Source organism: Hypanus sabinus, chromosome 9, assembly GCF_030144855.1.
Source record: "Hypanus sabinus isolate sHypSab1 chromosome 9, sHypSab1.hap1, whole genome shotgun sequence".
Lineage (NCBI taxonomy): Eukaryota > Metazoa > Chordata > Chondrichthyes > Myliobatiformes > Dasyatidae > Hypanus > Hypanus sabinus.
In genome coordinates this window covers 29,926,930-29,946,228 of record NC_082714.1, presented here as the reverse complement: position 1 = coordinate 29,946,228, position 19,299 = coordinate 29,926,930, and the positions used below count along the sequence as shown (strand labels likewise).

General features: G+C 39.1%; 1 protein-coding gene across 2 annotated transcripts in view; it reads right to left on the bottom strand.

The window, feature by feature from the left end:
• Positions 1 to 15,666, bottom strand: part of LOC132399229 (transmembrane channel-like protein 5) — a 128,913-nt gene extending 113,247 nt beyond the window's left edge. The window contains exons 1-2 of one of the 2 annotated variants that reach the window (XM_059979396.1): positions 14,735 to 15,666; positions 14,416 to 14,532 (exon numbers count right to left, since the gene is read on the bottom strand). The gene's annotated coding sequence lies outside the window, so the exon portion shown is untranslated. The remainder of the gene's footprint in view (positions 1 to 14,415; positions 14,533 to 14,734) is intronic. The other variant, XM_059979394.1, reaches the window with a different exon arrangement.
• Between the last annotated feature and the right edge of the window lie 3,633 nt (positions 15,667 to 19,299).

Here is a 19,299-nt window from a genome sequence, read left to right as displayed (position 1 = left end):
ACATTTTTATCAATAATCAAAAGTATTCCATCGAGTTCTATAGTGTCAAAATTATTGTATCACAAGTCACAATTCATTCCCAAGTCGAGATGCATCTTCCAGTTTGTAGATTAGAAATATCCATTAATTGTTTCTCTAATTGGATAGTTCTGTTTAAATAAAAATAAAAGTCTGCAACACTAGTCAACCACTTCAACATGTACAAAAGCTGGATGAACTCAGCAGGTCGGGCAGCATCCATTGAGATGAGCAGTCAATGTTTCGGGCCGAGACCCTTCGTCAGGGCTGAAGAAGGTGGGGGGAGGGTGGAATGTGCCAGGTGAAAAACCAATCAGAGGAAAGATCAAGGGGTGGGGGAGGGGGAGCACCTCTCCTGCCTATCACCTCCCTGCTTTTAATTGTTTTTAATTCATTTTAATCAAACTATTTTCTGTAGTACTCTGACCACAACATTTATCACATCTGTATCTTTTTGAACTTGCCTTCTATGTTTCTCTCCATATTTTCTGATGATTCTTGACTATCATTATTAATCCTTCATATAATTTTAACATATACACTTAAGAAAACTTGGCATTAATTTACTTGTATTACACAGATTAGCAATGCCTGCAGATAGAGCCTTTTGCTAAATTGTGTGTTAAGTGCTTATATTATACATCTAAGTATTTATTTTAAACTGCAGAAAACTACAAGATATAACAACATCCTAATGAATGATCTGAGAAGGCCATATTCAAGTTCTTTAAAACAATTTCAAAATAATCAGCTGAGAGAAGAATTCACTCTCCCAAGGAAACATTTTTTAGCATAAATTACCTATTATAGTCAAAGCAGTAACACCTAACTGGAACACTGTGTGGAACTGCAAGTAAATCTATTGTTCCTCACTTCACCAAGATCTTAATATATATAATAGACATGTTTATTATCTATAATTATTATTGCTACAAATTACCACATAGGTACTTCTTATAGGACAAAAGGATATATCCCTAAAATGTGCTTCCTCCTTTTTCCTGACCAGCATCTCAATACCCCTTGATGCCAAGACTTGCTAATCACCAACCTTGCCTTCACTCTAACTGGAATATGCTGTTACTAAATTATACCCCCTCCCCAACTTGCTAGGTATCTGTTTATTTGCAAGCAGTCTCTTCCATCAATATTTGCAAGCTCCTGTCTAATGCTTTCTAGAATGGCCTTGCCCATATTAGGATTTTAATTTGTAGACTAGCCCTATCACTCTATAACTCTTTTAAAAGTAATTCAATTATGGTCACTACCCAGGTTCATTTCACAACAGGAGGTCAAGTGTTGCCCCTCTCTAGCAGCGCCATCTACATACTTTTTGATAAAACTTTGCTTGATGCATTCAACTAATTGTGTTCCATCTAAGCCCTTTAGACTATGCCAGTCCTGGTCAATATTAAGAAATTTTAAATCACCTACTACTACGACCAAATAACGTTCATTGATCTTCTAATTCCTGTTGAAAATTGGGGTCCTCTAACACAAGCTATCACCCCTTATTTCTAGGATCCACCGCTATAGGCTCACTGGACAATCCCCCAGGAGTATATTCCTAGTTCTCCCTAATCAAAATCACTACCACCCGTCCCCTTCCTTACTGCCATGATAACAGCACCTACAGCATTTACTTGCCTTTTTTCTGATCACTGTATTTATTGTCCCCAGTGTGGTCACAACCGCAAATGTAGATTGGGTGACTATTTTGCAGGCATCTGTGTTTAGTTTGTAGAAGCAATACAGAACCTACAGCCAGCTTAACTTCTCCATCCCACTCTCCCTCAGATTCTTGCCTTCAAGATGGCGCCAGCAACCAACGGCGATATTTTGCAGACAGCTCACAAAACTACTAGATACACGGGTAGCTACACTTTTTCTGAACTGTGATCACTGCAGTTTGCAGGGTGTAACTTCCTTTTTAAGGATGTTCTTTTGAACCAACTAAATGATCTGGCACTTTTGCGATCTTCTGGGGCCAATCAGCGAACTAGACTCTTGAGGGTGCAGGTACATCACTGGGAGAGGGCGTGGTGTTGAGGCCTGTTAGCGGAAGACAAACCTGTGGTTGGCTCCTTTTCTCCACGCTGACTAAATCACCAAGCAAGATTATAATCGTCAAGGATAAGAGTTGCAGTTGACCAGTCTCCCTTTATTCTCATTACTACTGTCAGGTGGGAGGTGCAAGAGTCTTGGGTCCCACGCCATCAGGTTTGGGGGCAATTGTTACCCCGCAGCCATCAGCACCTCAGCATTGAACTATGGACTACTCTCTGGGACTCATGTTTACTTTTATTTTTACTATTTACATGATTTGATCAAGGTAATAGACAATAGATGCAGGAGTAGGCCAATCGGCCCTTTGAGACAGCACCACCATTCAATGTGATCATGGCTGATCATCCACAATCAGTACCCCATTCCTGCCTTCTCCCCATAACCCTTAACTCCGCTATCTTTATCTAACTCTTTCTTGAAAGCATCCAAAGAATTGGCCTCCACTGCCTTCTGAGGCAGAGCATTCCACAGATCCACAACCCTCTTGGTGAAAAAGTTTTTCCTTAACTCCATTCTAAATGGTCTATCCCTTATTCTTAAACTGTGGCCTCTGGTTCTGGACTCCCCCAACATCGGGAACATGTTTCCTGCCTCTAGCGTGTCCAATCCCTTAATAATCTTATATGTTTCAATCAGATCCCCTCTCATCCTTCTAAATTCCAGTGTATACAAGCAAAGTCGCTCCAATCTTTCAGCATATGACAGTCCCGCCATCCCGGGAATTAACCTTGTGAACCTATGCTGCACTCCCTCAATAGCAAGAATGTCCTTCCTCAAGTTTGGAGACCAAAACTGAACAAAATACTCCAGGTGTGGTCTCACCAGGGCCCTGTAGAACTGCAGAAGGACCTCTTTGTTCCTATACTCAACTCCACTTGTTATGAAGGCCAACATGCCATTAGTTTTCTTCACTGCCTGCTGTACCTGCATGCTTACTTTCAGTGACTGATGAACAAGAACACCTAGATCTCATTGTACTTCCCCTTTTGCTAACTTGACACCATTCAGATAGTAATCTGCCTTCCTGTTCTTGCCACCAAAGTGGATAACCTCACATTTATCCACATTAAACTGCATCTGACATGCATCTGCCCACTCACCCAACCTGTCCAAGTCACCCTGCATTCTCCTAACATCCTCCTCATATTTCACACTGCCACCCAGTTTTGTGTCATCTGCAAATTTGCTAATGTTACTTTTAATCCCTTCATCTAAATCATTAACATATATTGTAAATAGCTGTGGTCCCAGCACCGAGCCTTGTGGTAACCTACTAGTCACTGCCTGCCATTCTGAAAAAAGACTCATTAATCCCTATTCTTTGTTTCCTGTCTGCCAACCAATTTTCTATCCATGTCAGTACACTACCCCCAATACTATGTACTCTAATTTTGCCCACTAATCTCCTATGTGGGACCTTATCAAAGACTTTCTGAAAGTCCAGGTACACTACATCCACTGGCTGTCCCTTGTCCATTTTCATAGTTACATCCTCAAAAATTTCCAGAAGATTAGTCAAGCATGATTTCCCCTTCGTATATCCATGCTGACTCGGACCAATCCTGTTACTGCTATCAAAATGTGTCACTATTTCATCTTTTATAATTGACACCAGCATCTTCCCCACCACTGATGTCAGGCTAACTGGTCTATAATTCCCTGATTTCTCTCTCCCTCCTTTCTTAAAAAGTGGGATAACATTAGCTACCCTCCAATCCTCAGGAACTGATCCTGAATTTATAGAACATTGGAAAATGATTACCAATGCATCCACGCTTTCTAGAGCCACCTCCTTAAGTACCCTGGGATGCAGACCATCAGGCCCTGGGGATTTATCAGCCTTCAGTCCCATCAGTCTACCCAACACTATTTTCTGTCTAGTGTGAATTTCCTTAAAGTTCCTCTGTTACCCTAGGACCTTTGGCCACTATTACATCTGGGAGATTGTCTGTGTCTTCCTTGGTGAAGACAGATCCATAGGCATTAAGCCCAAGGGCAAATGACCAACCAATGTTTTGCTCACCACTCTGCGAGGTTTACTCTCTTCAATGCTGAACGATTCTGCAGCCGTGGCGTACACCTCAGTGCTGAGCTGGCTCTGTGGACTATGGCCTACAGCCATTGGGTTCCTGGACCAGCTTCACCTGCCTGAGCACCAAACAGGCTCTGTGGCCTATGGCCTACAGCCATTGGGTTCCTGGACCAGCTTCACCTGCCTGAGCACCAAACAGGCTCTGTGGCCTATGGCCTACAGCCATTGGGTTCCTGGACCAGCTTCACCTGCCTGAGCACCAAACAGGCTCTGTGGACTATGGCCTACAGCCATTGGGTTCCTGGACCAGCTTCACCTGCCTGAGCACCAAACAGGCTCTGTGGCCTATGGCCTACAGCCATTGGGTTCCTGGACCAGCTTCACCTGCCTGAGCACCAAACAGGCTCTGTGGCCTATGGCCTACAGCCATTGGGTTCCTGGACCAGCTTCACCTGCCTGAGCACCAAACAGGCTCTGTGGACTATGGCCTACAGCCATTGGGTTCCTGGACCAGCTTCACCTGCCTGAGCACCAAACAGGCTCTGTGGCCTATGGCCTACAGCCATTGGGTTCCTGGACCAGCTTCACCTGCCTGAGCACCAAACAGGCTCTGTGGCCTATGGCCTACAGCCATTGGGTTCCTGGACCAGCTTCACCTGCCTGAGCACCAAACAGGCTCTGTGGCCTATGGCCTACAGCCATTGGGTTCCTGGACCAGCTTCACCTGCCTGAGCACCAAACAGGCTCTGTGGCAGTGCACTCACCTTCGGAGAATCTGCACTTAATGTTCGGTGTGTTATTTGCTTACTTTTTTATAGTCTGCATGATTTGTTCTTTGTTTCAGACATTGGGTCTTTAATAGTCTTTATTATGTGGGTTTTCTTGAATGGATTTTATTCTATGTTTCTTTGTTTCATGGCTCCCTTTGAGTTTTTCAGCCCTCATGCAAATTACCATGAAACTCTGATAATCTGGCATGCTGAGAACCTCTTTGGTGCCATTCCAGCAAATTTTTCACATTATTAGATAACATCCTATTAATAATTCAACAAAGTTTTAGTTCACTTTTTAAAGATGTTCACAGAAATATACTGAATTTTCCAATAAATTCTGTGAGTGTAAAAGGGAGTTCAGGAAACAGGTCACAAGCAAGTTTAAAACGGGGCTACAGGAAATGGGTCCTGATCAGCCAAATGCTAAGTGATTGGGATTTATGAACAAAGGAACAACAGATTATTAGAGTTTTGCTATTGCTTCCTTTTTCACATTCCCAGTTCTGATGAAGGGCGTTAGACCTGAAACAGTGACTCAGTTTCTCTTTCCATAGTTGCTGCCTGACTTACTGAGTGTTTCCAAAACAAAGCTATGCTAATCTGAAACAAATCAGGAACATTTAGTCAGGTGAAGCACAGAAGAAATTTGGAACTCTTTTCCTTAACTTCTGTGGCTGCTCAGACAGCTGGAGATTTCAAGGAGGCATATTTGTGTTGGGTAACGATCATAAGAAATATAGAACAATACCAAACGGTATTGAAGTGCCAATGAAACTCCATCTAAAACAGGGATTCCCAACCTAGGGTGCACAGACTCCTTGGTTAATGGCCGGGATCCATGGCATAAAAAGGTTGAGAACTCCTGATCTATCAGAAATTCCAGGAGACCAGCAGTTTCTGAGATACTCAAACCACCCCAACAATCATTCCACAGTCAAAGTCACTTAAATTACATTCCTTCTCCATTCTGATGTTTGATCTGAACAACAATTGTGAAGGGAATGTAGAAGTCTCAAGGCACCATACCATTCCATGTGCTTGAAATTCCCAACCAAGAAATTCACTCCATGTTCACTTTTCCAATATTTACAACTGACTAACCATAGAAGATGCCACAAATTAAAAAGGAGACCAGAGGCAAGAGTATTTAACAAAATTGTCAAGTACCTTTGGGATGGGAGGAACTATTACCTTTAACAAGTTATATTTGTAAAGTATTTAAAATTTTAAAAAATCAGTAGCAGTAGCCAGTGTCTCTGTGATACATTGATTTGGTAATCGTCATTTTATCATTCAAGAGTAACGGATGGACTGTTTTCACAGGTAGGTTGCTCTCAAGCTCAGATACCAGTTCTTATCACTGGAGAATATCAACCAGGTTCCCAATAACATATTACTGTTTACGATATTGAAAAATCAACTAAAATATTAGCACTAAATAAATATATTCAAACACTATTCACCGTGTTTGTACATATAACCCAAATGTATTGAACTTCTAAAGCCTATTTTTCCTCTAGCAGTAAAGTTACACTCCAAGTAATCACATTAAGCAAGTCAACATCTCCATGGGATTTTAAATAAGCCCTTGGATATAAGTGAATCCTGCTATCATCTTTCAGGAGAATTGATTCAAAAAATAATGAGGCCAACCAGATTGTATTAGAATGCAACCTTTTATCATTGATGTGGGATGCCATTGTGAACAGACAAGTTAACTCCCTTTCATAAGAACAAAGAACATCAGCAATAAAGACACAGAAGATTTTGCAGATGCTGGAAATCCGGAACAAAGCACACTAAATGCTGGAGGAACTCAGCAGGTCTGCCAGCTTCTGTGGAAATGAATAAACAGGCGCATTTTGGGCCGAGACCCTTCATCAGGACTGGGAAGAATGGGGGAAGACAGCAGGATAAAAAGGTAGGGGAAGGGGACAGAGGACAAACTAGAAGGTGACAAGTTCCCAGGAAGGATAAGTGGCTGTGGTCGTGAATCTGGAAGAACACATGCAGAGGGCAGCAGAGATCACAGAGGGGGAACAGAGCGAGAGGGTCTTACTGAACTCCCGTCGAAGAGAAGATTTAAGCTTCTTCAGGGAAGGCATATCTTGAAGAGACTTCACAGTGGAGCATTAAATCATAAACACAAGAGATTCTGCAGATACTTGAAATCCAGAACAACATACACAAAAAACTGGAAGAACTCAGCGGGTCAGACAGCATCTATGGAGAGGAATAAACAGTCGACACTTAATCGGGACCAGAAAGGAAGGGGGAAGATGAGAGAATAAGCAATAAAAGCTTACATAGTCCATTTGCCTTTCTAACTGTGTCGCACTTCATCAAGATAATAGCTGACGTTTATCTCAGTACCTTTTTCCAGTCCTCTCTCCATATGAAGTGACTTCACTATTATCCAAAACAAAATTACACTCAGTTTTCAGTGTGATCCACAATGCTTGAGGTTTGACAATTTGCCGATCCATTACTGCCTGAGTGATAAAATCCATCCTTTGATCAGATCAAAGTGGAAGTCTGTTATACTGCCCAGCTATATCACCTACAGAAAGAACTTCTCAGCATTTTACCCTCTCATATCCTTTCAGACAATCTCGTTCTTCAAAGTATCTCTTCTCTAAAGGAAACATGTCCTTCCTTCTGCAGACAAAAACTCCAGTTATGGAAACATGCAAGTTTTACACGATGATTTCCTCACTCTTGTATTCCAAACTTCTTACGTTAAAGGCAACCATGCCTTTTGTTTTTCTATTTGTTTGCTGTACTGCGTTGTGAACTCCCTATAGTTTATGAATAACCATAACAAGATCCCTCTCAATGTTGAGATTTTGGTTTTTTTTACAAGTTTAGAAGGTGTTCTGTCTTATTGTTTGCCCAGTAAAGCGAATAATCTGATTTTCCCCACATTACATTTTATTTTTGTCACTTATCTCCATTGTTTTTTAGATTCTTTGCATCCTTCTCACTTTTCATTGGAATTTTACACTCAGTGGCCACATTATTAGATACCTTCTGTACCCAATAAATTGGCCACTGAGCATATGTCCATAGTCTTCTGCTGCTGTGGCCCATCCTCTTCAAAGTTTGACATGTTATGCATTCAGAGATGCTATTCTGTACATCACTGTTGTAACCCGTGGTTATTTAAGTTACTGTCACCTTCCTGTCAACTTGAAACAGCCTGGCCGATCTCCTCTCTTTCTCATTAACAAGGCATTTTTGTCCACAGAACTGCTGCTCACTGGATGTACTTTTTTCTTGCTGTTGTTGTTTTTACCATACTCGAAAGTTTAGAGACTGTTGTGTGAGAAATCCCAGAAGATCAGCAGTTTCTGAGATACTCAAACCACCCCAACAATCATTCCATGGTCAAAGTCACTTAGATCACATTTCTTCTCCATTCTGATGTTTGATTTGAACAGCAACTGAACCCCTTGACCATGCTTGCATGCTTGTATGCATTGAGTTTACATCTAAGTGATTGGCTGATTTGATATTTACATTAATGAGCAGGTGTACCTAATAATTCACAACTATATCCAATAGTCGGCAGTAGCCAAAAAAGCTATTGCAGTTACTTGGAAATCGGATACACATTTAAGTATAGATTCTTGGAAGAAAGAAATCTATGGTTGTATTCCATTAGAAAAAATTACTTATAATTTAAGAGATAAATATGAAACATTTTTGAAAATTTGGAGCCCTTATTTACAAAAGACAGGATTAAATATATAGATGCTTTGAAGATGAAACAATTGGTTATTAGGGGAAAGAAATAAATATACATATTAAAATTATTGCGAATTCCATGGAGCATGTGGAGATCTTCCAACCACCAGGCATTCTTTCTTTCTTTCTTTCTTTTTTTTTCTATGGGGCAGTCAGGGGGGAGGGGTTAAGGGGAGGGGGTAAGGGTTATATACATTGTTTTTTCATACTTTGTAATCATTTAAAAATGCAATAAAAAATTATTAAAAAAAAAACTATATCCAATAGTAATATGGTGGGACATGAATAATATTCAGCTGATTACAATTCTCTCCTGCTATTACCATGAAACCAAACAAAATCTTATGAGATAGTACTTCTCATATCCTTGTGTCATTCACCTTCTTCCAGTTACCATCAGGCAGAAGTACAGAAGCCTGAAGTCACACACTGCCAGATTGAAGAACAGCTACTTCAACAATTTGCTTCTGAAATCACTCCGCAATCCATAATCACTAGCAATAAGAACACTATGACCACTTTGATCACTTCACACTGCAATGTACTTAATTATTTTTGTTCTGATTGTGTTATTTCTTGTAAAATTGTGTATAATTTGTACCTTTATGCTGCTTATATGATGTTATGTGCTTGTGACACTGCATGCAAGTTTTTATTTGAACCTGTGCGTAAACATTTGTCCATATGACAATGGACTTTAACATCCATATAAACTATTCTCTAACAAGTATTATCCTAGTTCTCCTTCTAATCACCTGCCCTAAGGGCACTTTACCTAATGATTAACTTAATTAGCAGCATTTATGAACTATTGAAGGAAACTAGAGCTCCTAGGGGAAACCCAGAGTCACAGGGAGCTCCACACACATGCCAACTCTAACATCTGACTTTTGCTCAGAATCAGCTACAGTATCTGTAGGTTCATCATGGCAATGCTTTTTAATCAATTGCACTGCTGCCACCAACTGTGGCTCTTTCTGTCCCAGGTAATTTCAGTATTAAGTCAATTCATGTACGAAAGCCACATAAGAAGAGACTGGGAGAAAGTCAAGATGTAGAAAGAACAGGGAAAAAAAGAGAAAAAAGGTTGAAAAAGGATGAATTAAAAAAATCAAAAAAAAGAGAAGGGGAAGTAAAGTTGGGTAAGAGAAAAGGGAGAGTGGAATTAGGAAAAATTAAAACTCATGTTATTAAATCAAACTATTTGAAAGATGAAAATAATGCAAATAATAATTTAGTGATAAACTTTTCTTTGATGAACCAAATAAACTCAAGGCAACTACATCTTGCATTGTATAACAATTATAATAATAGAGTAGAACAGCAAACCACCACATTAGGAAACAGTGATTTGCCCTGAGTGATATCATAATTAGTTTTTAGTGCTGTGTCACTCACAGATAAGGCTTGTTCTGATACTATCTTATAAAATATTTCCACCAGGAGCTCAATTTGCATCCTGAGTCCACTTCCTTCTATGGAAAACTCTCAACGTTAATCATGGTTGATCTATTACCTCAGCATAATCTTACACACTATCCCCATACTCTTTGGTCCTCATAATATACTGCAATCTACCATTCCGCATTTTGATTAAACTTAAGGACTGCGCCTCTAAAAGTCTTCCAGAGGAGGGACTCAATCCTGCTCTGCATGAAGAAATTTCTCATCTCAGGCCAAAATTGGTCATCCCTAATTCTGAGATTATGCCCCTGATTCCACACTTTTTAGTCAGGGTAATATCCCGGCATCTAGCCTGTCAGCCTTATAAGAGTTTTGAAAGTTTCAATGCGATCTTTTCCCATTCTTCTCAACTCTAAAAACCATCTTCAATCTTCCCAATCTCTCTTAATACAACAAATCTACCATCCCTGGAACTAATTCAGAGAACCTTCATGCACTAGGTTAAAAAAAACAATAGTACTAACATAATGTCAATGAAACCCTCAATAAGTCAGGTAAACATACCTTTGTCTCAAATCCACTTGCAATAAATGGTAACATACAATTTGCCTTCCTAACCACTTTCTGCACCTACAGGCTAACTTGTGTATAGGACATCTTTGAACATCAACATTACCAAATCTCTTATCATTTGAATATACTAATTTTCTGTTTCAGACTCTAAAGTTGATATCTTCAAGTTTTTCCATGCTATATGGCATCTGTCATTTTCATGCTTATTCATTCAGTTATTATATCATTTCCAACGTAATTTCAAACTTCTTCAGACTTATTTTTACTTAGCATACTATTTCTGCCGCCACCACTCTGCTCAATCAGACCTTCACATCTGGAATTGTTTCAGTTCAATAAGACATTTTCTGATAAGCTTGAGAAAACAGAGGTGAATCCTTAAGAGATATCTATAGCATATGTTTGGTTTGCTCTCCAGTCTCAGGAGCATCTTTCTTTTCGTCTTGCCAACAAGTCAAATATCACCAAGCTCTCAATTTGAAAGGCACATGTCCCAGTCTTGGACTTGCATCTTTTTCTACTTTCTAGTGCTTCATTTTCTTTTCAGTTTCATCTTATCCATAGGTATCACTTCCTGTTCCCTTGAACCTACTGGTCAACCTCTTCTCCTTGATTCCATGTTAGTTAATATCTGTAAAATTACTCTCCTTAGAGGTACTATATCCCTCCCCTTCATTACCTTTTTCCTCAAAAGGACAATCATCCTCGACTCATTTGTCACTTAAGTATTGCTTCATCCCAAACCTCCTTTTCCTTTCAAAAGGCCTTAGATGTGTTGTCATTTTGCAAATCTAATTCTATATTTTCTACTATGCCACATGAACTTCTCCAATAAGATTTCTATGCATGTCACAGAGCTGAAATGTTCTGTAGCATGGATAGATATACACAAAATTATATCTTATGTGCCTAGACTTATGAAACTCCATTGCAGTCTTTGGTACAATTAGTCACACCACCTTCCCAGCCCTTCTGGTTATAGGGACCCCTTGAACTATAGAACTATAGTTACCCTTTTATCTCTCTATATTCGGTATTGTCTCACTCCTAATCCTATATCTTATGGTCTTATCTCTAGCCATAGGCAAGGAATCACCTTCAATGGTTGTTCTACTTTTGTTCTTTTTCTTATGGTATTGTCACAAATGACGTTCAAGAAATTATTTTTAACTCCCCCATCCCTTCTTTTCTTTGGAGCAGTGGAGGCTGGTGGGAAGGGGGAGTGGTTTGCAGAAACATGTTAGAAAAATACAAAAGTGTGACAGCTATGTACAGGGCAGATAATAAAATAAAACTTATCTCCACAGCAGGAGTTTTTTTTCCCCCACCCAGAGGTTAATTGCAATCTGAAACACACTGAATCTAGATGAGTACTTGAATTACCAAGGCAAGGAAAGCTATGCACTAAATTCTGGTAAATGGAATTCATATGGATGACTACCTGATGGTCAGCATTGATTTGGTGGGTTGAAGTATCAGTTTCTATGCTGCATAGGTCTAAGGCCTTATCTACATTACTTTTGGCAGCTTCACCTGAAAATGCATCAGCTCTCCTCAGCAACTGTCTGACGCTGCACCAAAGGAATCTCATAATATTTACTCTGTCACCTGGACCACCTTACTGAAGACTTTCATAACACTGTTCATTTCTGTCCACACCTCAGCTATTAATTCAGGAATTTTCTACTATATTACATTCCTGTTAAATCAACTTCAGCTTATCAAAACTCTACAGCTCAATTTATAAATTTAAGTCCTAATCACCCAGAACTCATGTTCACCTGTGGTACTTGATTAAACAAAACTTCTACTTTAAAATTTGTCTCTTGGTTTTCAAATTTTTCCTTGTTTCATCCTTCCCACATCTTTTACCTGCTCCACTTTAACAACAGATAACTGCACTCTTTCAAACCTGGCCTTTTGCAGTTTCCCAAATTCTCATCATTCCATATGACTTTAGGCTGACTGGACATCAAATTCTGGAATTCCTTACCTCAAGCACCCTTCTTCTTGCTGCTATTCCAAGTAAGTCTGTCCTAATATCCCTCAGTTAGTTTAGCATCAGATTTGTGGCTGATGATACTCCTCTGAATCATCTTGGGACTTTTTCCCTCATGAATAGGAAAATTGTTGTTGTATACTGCAGTCATAATAGACTACTGAATTTCTTAATTTCTCTATTAAATCTAGAATTCCTATTTTTATTCTTAATATTTTAAAGGAATACTCTGCAGTAGATGGCCATTGTTATCAGTGTTCAGAGTTATAAATTCATAGTCTGTGTAACTACCTTTATAAAAGATCACTCATACAAAAATAATTAAAGATGAGAGGAGAAATAGAAAGAGAAATATGATTACAATAAAAAAGACTTTAGCATTGCTTCAACATTTAATAATGTCTCTGTGCTAGCAATCAGTGTTGCAGAGGAAGTGGCCAGACTGATAAGTGGACAGAACTGGCAGATTCAATTAACCAGCTCCTGTCAAGTCAAGCTGAATTTACAGAGGTTTCAATGTATAAATTTGATTCCTAAGAATATTATAGACAAACATACAAGAATAATGTTAAATTAAAAAATCAGAATGATGGAAATTTTAACAGGTAAGGCAGCATCTAAGGAGAGTCAAATAAATTCAGTGGCCTTTCATACTCAGTTTTATTGCCAGTGAAACATGGAACATAATTGAGAATTTTAAAACAATACACACAAAAAGGTGAAGTAACTCAGCGGACCAGGCAGCAGCTATGGAAGTGAACTCATTGCTAACTTTTCGGGCCAAGATCCTTCTTCAGGACTGAGAAGGAAGGGGAAGATGCCAGAATAAAAAGGTTGGGTGGGGAGGTGAGGGGAAGGAGGCTAGCTGGAAGGTGATAGGTGAAGCCAGGTGGTTGGGAAAGATCAACCGCTGGAGAAGAAAGAATCTGATAGGAGAGGAGAGTGGACCACAGGAAACAAGGAAGGAGGTGGGGATCCGGGGGAAGTAATAGGCAGGTGTAAAGAGGTACAATGTCAGAGTGGGGAATAGAGGAAGGAGGGCAGGTGAAGAAAACTTGTTTACTGGAAGAAAAAATTGTTATTAACGGCATCAGGTTAGAGGCTACCCAGAGGGAATATAAGGTGTTGCTCCTTCATCCTGAGTGTGGCCTCATCTTGGCACAAGAGGAGGTCAATTTAAAAAAGACGAAGGGTTTTCATCTTCATAAGCCAATGATCTTCTAAGAAGTAGACGAAAGTAAATCACCTTGGCTGAGGGAGAAAGGTTGGCTAGGGTTCTGGAAATAATTCTTGAGTTTTTCTATGAAATAGTGCCATGGAATATTTTACGTCCACTGAAGAAAGCAGCTGGTTCTCAGTTTCAAAGCTCAAAGTAAATTTATTATCAAAGTAAATATATGTCACAACATACAATCCTGAGATTCATTTTAGACCATCCTTTATTTCTGTACGCGAGTCTGTGGCAAGAATTGAAGACACAGTTTTCTGATTCATTTAAAAATGCAGCACTAAAAGTTATGATTATAAAAACATTACTTACTGCTTTAGCATTTTTCATCTATATTAAAAAATAATTTTCTATCTTTTTGCACCATTTTTAAGGTATTCAACCTGGAAGGTTAATTTGTTTTCGTTTCCACAGACACTGATTTCTTGACTGGAATAACACTCGGTTTCTAAGCTATAAAATGTAAACATTTTAAATAATCAAGCCATTATATCATTACTTGCAACATAGAGTTTTTTTAAAAAAAGTTTAATGATGTGCGATGGCAAGAAATGCATATGAAAAGTTACCTTACCTGCAAAGCCACAAGTCTAAAGCGAGAACTATCTTCCCAGGAATTTAAATCCTATTTACTTCAGGCTGTCACCACCTGTGAACTGTGATCGAAGGTCAGAAATCTTCAGATCCTGAGCTAGAGTCGAGGAAATAAAGCATCAGACTGCTTTGTTAATTTCTCATGACGTTTTAAGACAGGTTTTAAAACAAAAAATAGCCATTTACAAAGTAAAGAAACACAAAACGATTAACTGTACTGTAATTGTAATCCTGATTAATATTCAGCAATATTAATAAAGCAATATTCGAAGGAAAGTGCAAATCCGCTAACTACTTACCAGTTAATTAGCTAACATTGTATGGGAAGAGAAATAAAATGTATTCGCATCTTATCAAAAATTCTCCACACCGCGAATAGACCAGAGTCGATTTTCTTTTCCCTCTTACGTTTTGAAGTAGCGATGTTGGCACCAGAGAAGCAAATGTGTAGTAGTGAAATTCTCCTCCTCCCGGAACTCGTCGCCCATCCCCCACGCACTTGACGCGGTTATTCGCTGTAATGTTTATTGATGGTCTATCGCTTGAGCAGAAAAAAACGTAATTCCCAACAATAAAAACACGAAGTTATGGGCCACTATAAAGGTAGAAGAATGGTTCAGTGTGCTATGCACAGAAAAACACAATCCGGAAAAAAATTCATGAGGAAAGATATTTAAAAGTATGGTAAGAGCATAAGTCAATTAAGAGACATAACGTCGCGCCAACACACCACAGCAAATTCCTAACACTGTGCATGAAAATGTAAATAGAGAATAAAGTTATCCTTGATAAGCAGAGCGATACAGATCAGTAGCGGGGTCATAAGAACATAACATCCGGATAACCATAGATGCAACTGTCAATAAGAAGAAATTGAAGTATGCACAAAGATTACTAAATGAACAGAATTGTGTCCAGACAGGTATATGCAGTTCACCACAGTATGTATTAACATACATTTGGAAAATTCGTTAATGGAAGCTGTTACTGGATGAGATGTTAATTTTGAATCGAAAATTGCAAAGATTTTTGTTAACCAAAGCTTTAAAGGAACAGAAAGAAAAGGTGGACAAATGGAGGTGGGGACCGATTATAAGGTCACAGAATGACAAAAACCGTGTTGGCTGGGTGAAATAACTTTTTCCGCTTAACATGTACAGAGTGAATTGTTGAGAAGGCTTTTAGGCTGGTGGAGGCTAATGGGATAAAGAATAAGTCCTTGAAGGAATCCAATCATAAGAATGGCATACAGTAATTAAATGGAAGCATTTGCAATGGAGAACTACTAGAAAGTTTGTGAACCTTGTAGAATTTTCTTTTTCTGCATAAATACCTAAGATGTGATCAGATCTTCACATAAGTCCTAAAACTAGATAGAGAACCCAATTAAATAAATAACACAAAAAAAATTATACCTGTTCATGAACAGGATTCATAAACCTTCTAGCACCTGTGTATATGGGCCATAGTGGAAGAGAGAACTGAGAAGGACAGTCCAGGGAGGTACACTTGAACTGGTTCTGAATTTAGATGTCCTATAGTTTAAGCAGGTTGAGAAACCAGTATTAATTATGTTCTGTTAGGAAGTGACAAATTAATGAAATAGATTGCAGACCTAAAGCAACATAGGTACAATATTACAAATTTAGGAAGAGATGGTATTTGTGATACAAGTTATTAAATTCACAGCTCAGACCCACTAAAGATACTGACCTAGAAACTGTGGTGCTTCACAAGATGTAGAACCGGCTAGGACATGGAGCCCAGCCTGTCCTGTTAATTCCATTTGCCTGCCTTTGGAATCTATCCCTCTAAACCTTTCCTACACATATACCTGTCTAAATATCTTTTAAATATTGCAATTGTACCAACTCTACCACTTCCTCTGGCAGCTCATTCCACATACCCAACACTTTCTGTGTGAAAACATTGCCCCCAGGCCCCCTTTATATTCTTCCCTTCTCTCCTGAAGAATAGACCTTCAAAATTTAGGCAGCTTGTAGGACCAAGAAACCATCAGAGTCCAGAAATTCGATAGAAAATTGAAAGTATGGGGACATTTGTGAATAAGGGATTAGGATTTTACGTGGTACAGTGCAGGCTCATCTGGAGGGAGGAAACCAGGGAGCTGTTTGTTTTAAAATCTGGGGTGTTAGATCAAAACTCGGAACTTGGATGATTGTACTGATTTGGATTGTTGTGCTGGAAATCAGAGCACAAGAGGTGAAGCAAAGTCAAAGTTAATTTATTATCAAAGTATGTACAGTGCCTATAAAAAGTATTCATGCCCTTGGAAGTTTGCATGATTTATTATTTTGTAATATTGAATCACAGTGGATATAATTTGTTTTTTTTACACCGATCAACAGAAAAAGACGCTTTCATGTCAAAGTGAAAACAGATCTCTACAAAGTGATCTAAATCAATTACAAATAAAAAACATAAGATAATTGTTTGCATAAGTATTCACCCCCTTCAAGTCAGTATTTAATAGATGCACCTTGGGCAGCAATTACAGCCTTGAGTCTTTGTGGATAGGTCTCTGTCAGCTTTGCACATCTGGACACTGCAATTTTCCCCCATTCTTCTTTGCAAAACTGCTCAAGCTGTGTCAAATTGCATGGGGATTGTGAGTGAACAGCCTTTTTCAAGTCCAACCACAAATCCTCAATTGGATCGAGGTCTGGACTCTGACTTGGGCACTTGAGGACATTAACTTTGTTGTTTTAAAGCCATTCCAGTGTAGCTTTGGCTTTATACTTGGCTCATTGTCTTGCTGGAAAATAAATCTTCTCCAAAGTCACAGTTCTCTTGCTGACTGCATCAGGTTTTCCTCCAGGATTTCCCTGTATTTTGCTGCATTCATTTTACCCTCTACCTTCATGAGACTTCCAGGGCCTGCTGCAGTGATGCAGACACCACCATGCTTCAAGGTAGGGGTGGGATGTTTTTGATGATATGAAGTGTTTGGCTTATGCCAAACATAACGTTTAGTTTGATGGCCAAAGAATTCAATTTTAGTTTCATCAGACCATAGAACTTTCTTCCAGCTGACTTCAAAGTCTCCTACATGCCTTCTGGCAAACTCTAGCTGAGATTTAATGTAAGATCTTTTCAACAGTGGCTTTCTCTTTGCCACTCTCCCATAAAGCTGCAACTAGTAAAGCACTCGGGAAATAATTGTTGTATGGGCAGTCTCTCACATCTCAGCCAATGAAGCTTGTAACTCCTCCAGAGTTGTCATAGGTCTCTTGGTGACCTCCTTCACTAGTCCCCTTCTTGTATGGTCACTCAGTTTTTGAGGATGGCCTGCTCTAGGCAGATTTACAGCTGTGCCATATTCTTTCCATTTCTTGATGATTGACTTAACTGTATTCTAAGGGATATTCAGTAACTTGGAAATTTTCTTGTAATTATCTCCTGATGTGTTTTTCAATAACTTTTTTGTAGAGTTGCTTGGAGTGTTCTTTTGTCTTTGTGGTGTAGTTTTTGCCAGGATACTGACTCCCCTGCAGTTGGACCTTCCAGATACAGCTGTATTTTTATTACAATCAATTGAAACACCTTGACTGCACATGGTGGCCGCCATTTAACTAATTATGTGACTTATAAAACCAATCGGATGCACCAGTAATGATTTAGTGTGTCATATTTATGCAATCAATTATTTTGTGTTTTATGTTTGTAATTAATTTAGATAATTTTGTAGTGATCTGTTTTCACTTGGATATGAAAGAGTCTTTTTCTGCTGATCAGTGTCAAAAAAGCCAAATTAAATCCACTGTGATGCAATGTTGTAAAACAATAAAACATGAAAACTTCCAAGGGGTGAATATGTTTTATTGGCATTGTATATGCCACCATATACTACCCCGAGATTCATTTTCTCCATAGGCATTCACAGGAAAATAAAGAAATAAAACTGAATTTATGAAAAACAACAGTATAAACACTGACAAACATCCAATATGCAAAGGAAGACAAATTATGCAAATAACAAGTAAATAAGTAACACTGAGACAATATAAATGACCTGATAGATGTCCCAGTGCAGTGATATAACAGTTTAACTTTAATGCTGCAGGAGCACACAATGACCTGTGGTCCTGGTACAAACTGATCCAATAATTCAAAAGGCACAATTGGTTGACATGTTTCATTCAAAGAAAAAAATTGCATAATTCTGAAAAAATATTATGCAAATAAATTTCCAGGTGACCAGGAAATGAACAGAGATGTGATCATAGTTCTGTTATTTCAGTTTTTAACTTCAAGCAATCCTATCTCACTCAGGAAAGAGTACTAGATATGAATTCAAGAATATATACACAATGCTGGAAGAACATGGCAGGTCAGGCAGCATCAGTGAGAAAAGAGTAGCCAAAGTTTCGGGCCAAGACCTTTAATCAGGAATGGCGGGGAAGAGAGGGCCAAAGCCCAGTAATAGAGATAGGGGAGGGGGTAGGGCCTAGAGGCGCCAAGTGGAAAACCTGAAGGGTCTTGGCACGAAACGTTGACTACTCTTTTCTCAGGGATGCTGCCTGACCTGCTGAGTTCTTCCAGTGTTGTGTACGTATTCATTGATCCACAGCATCTGCATTTTTGTGCTTAGATATAGATTCAATATCACAGAGCAACTTAAATTGGTCTCAGGTATAAATGTGACCTCTCACTTTTTTATACTTGGGTATAAAAGTGAACAATCACTTGGTAAAATGTAGCTAATTGATGAGCAGCCAAGGCTGAGGAAAGTTTTTAAACACAGGGACTTCTGCCATGCCGGAAATCCAAATAACACATGCAATGCTGGAGCAATTCAGCATCTATGGAACTGAATAAACAGTCAACATTTTGGGCCATGACC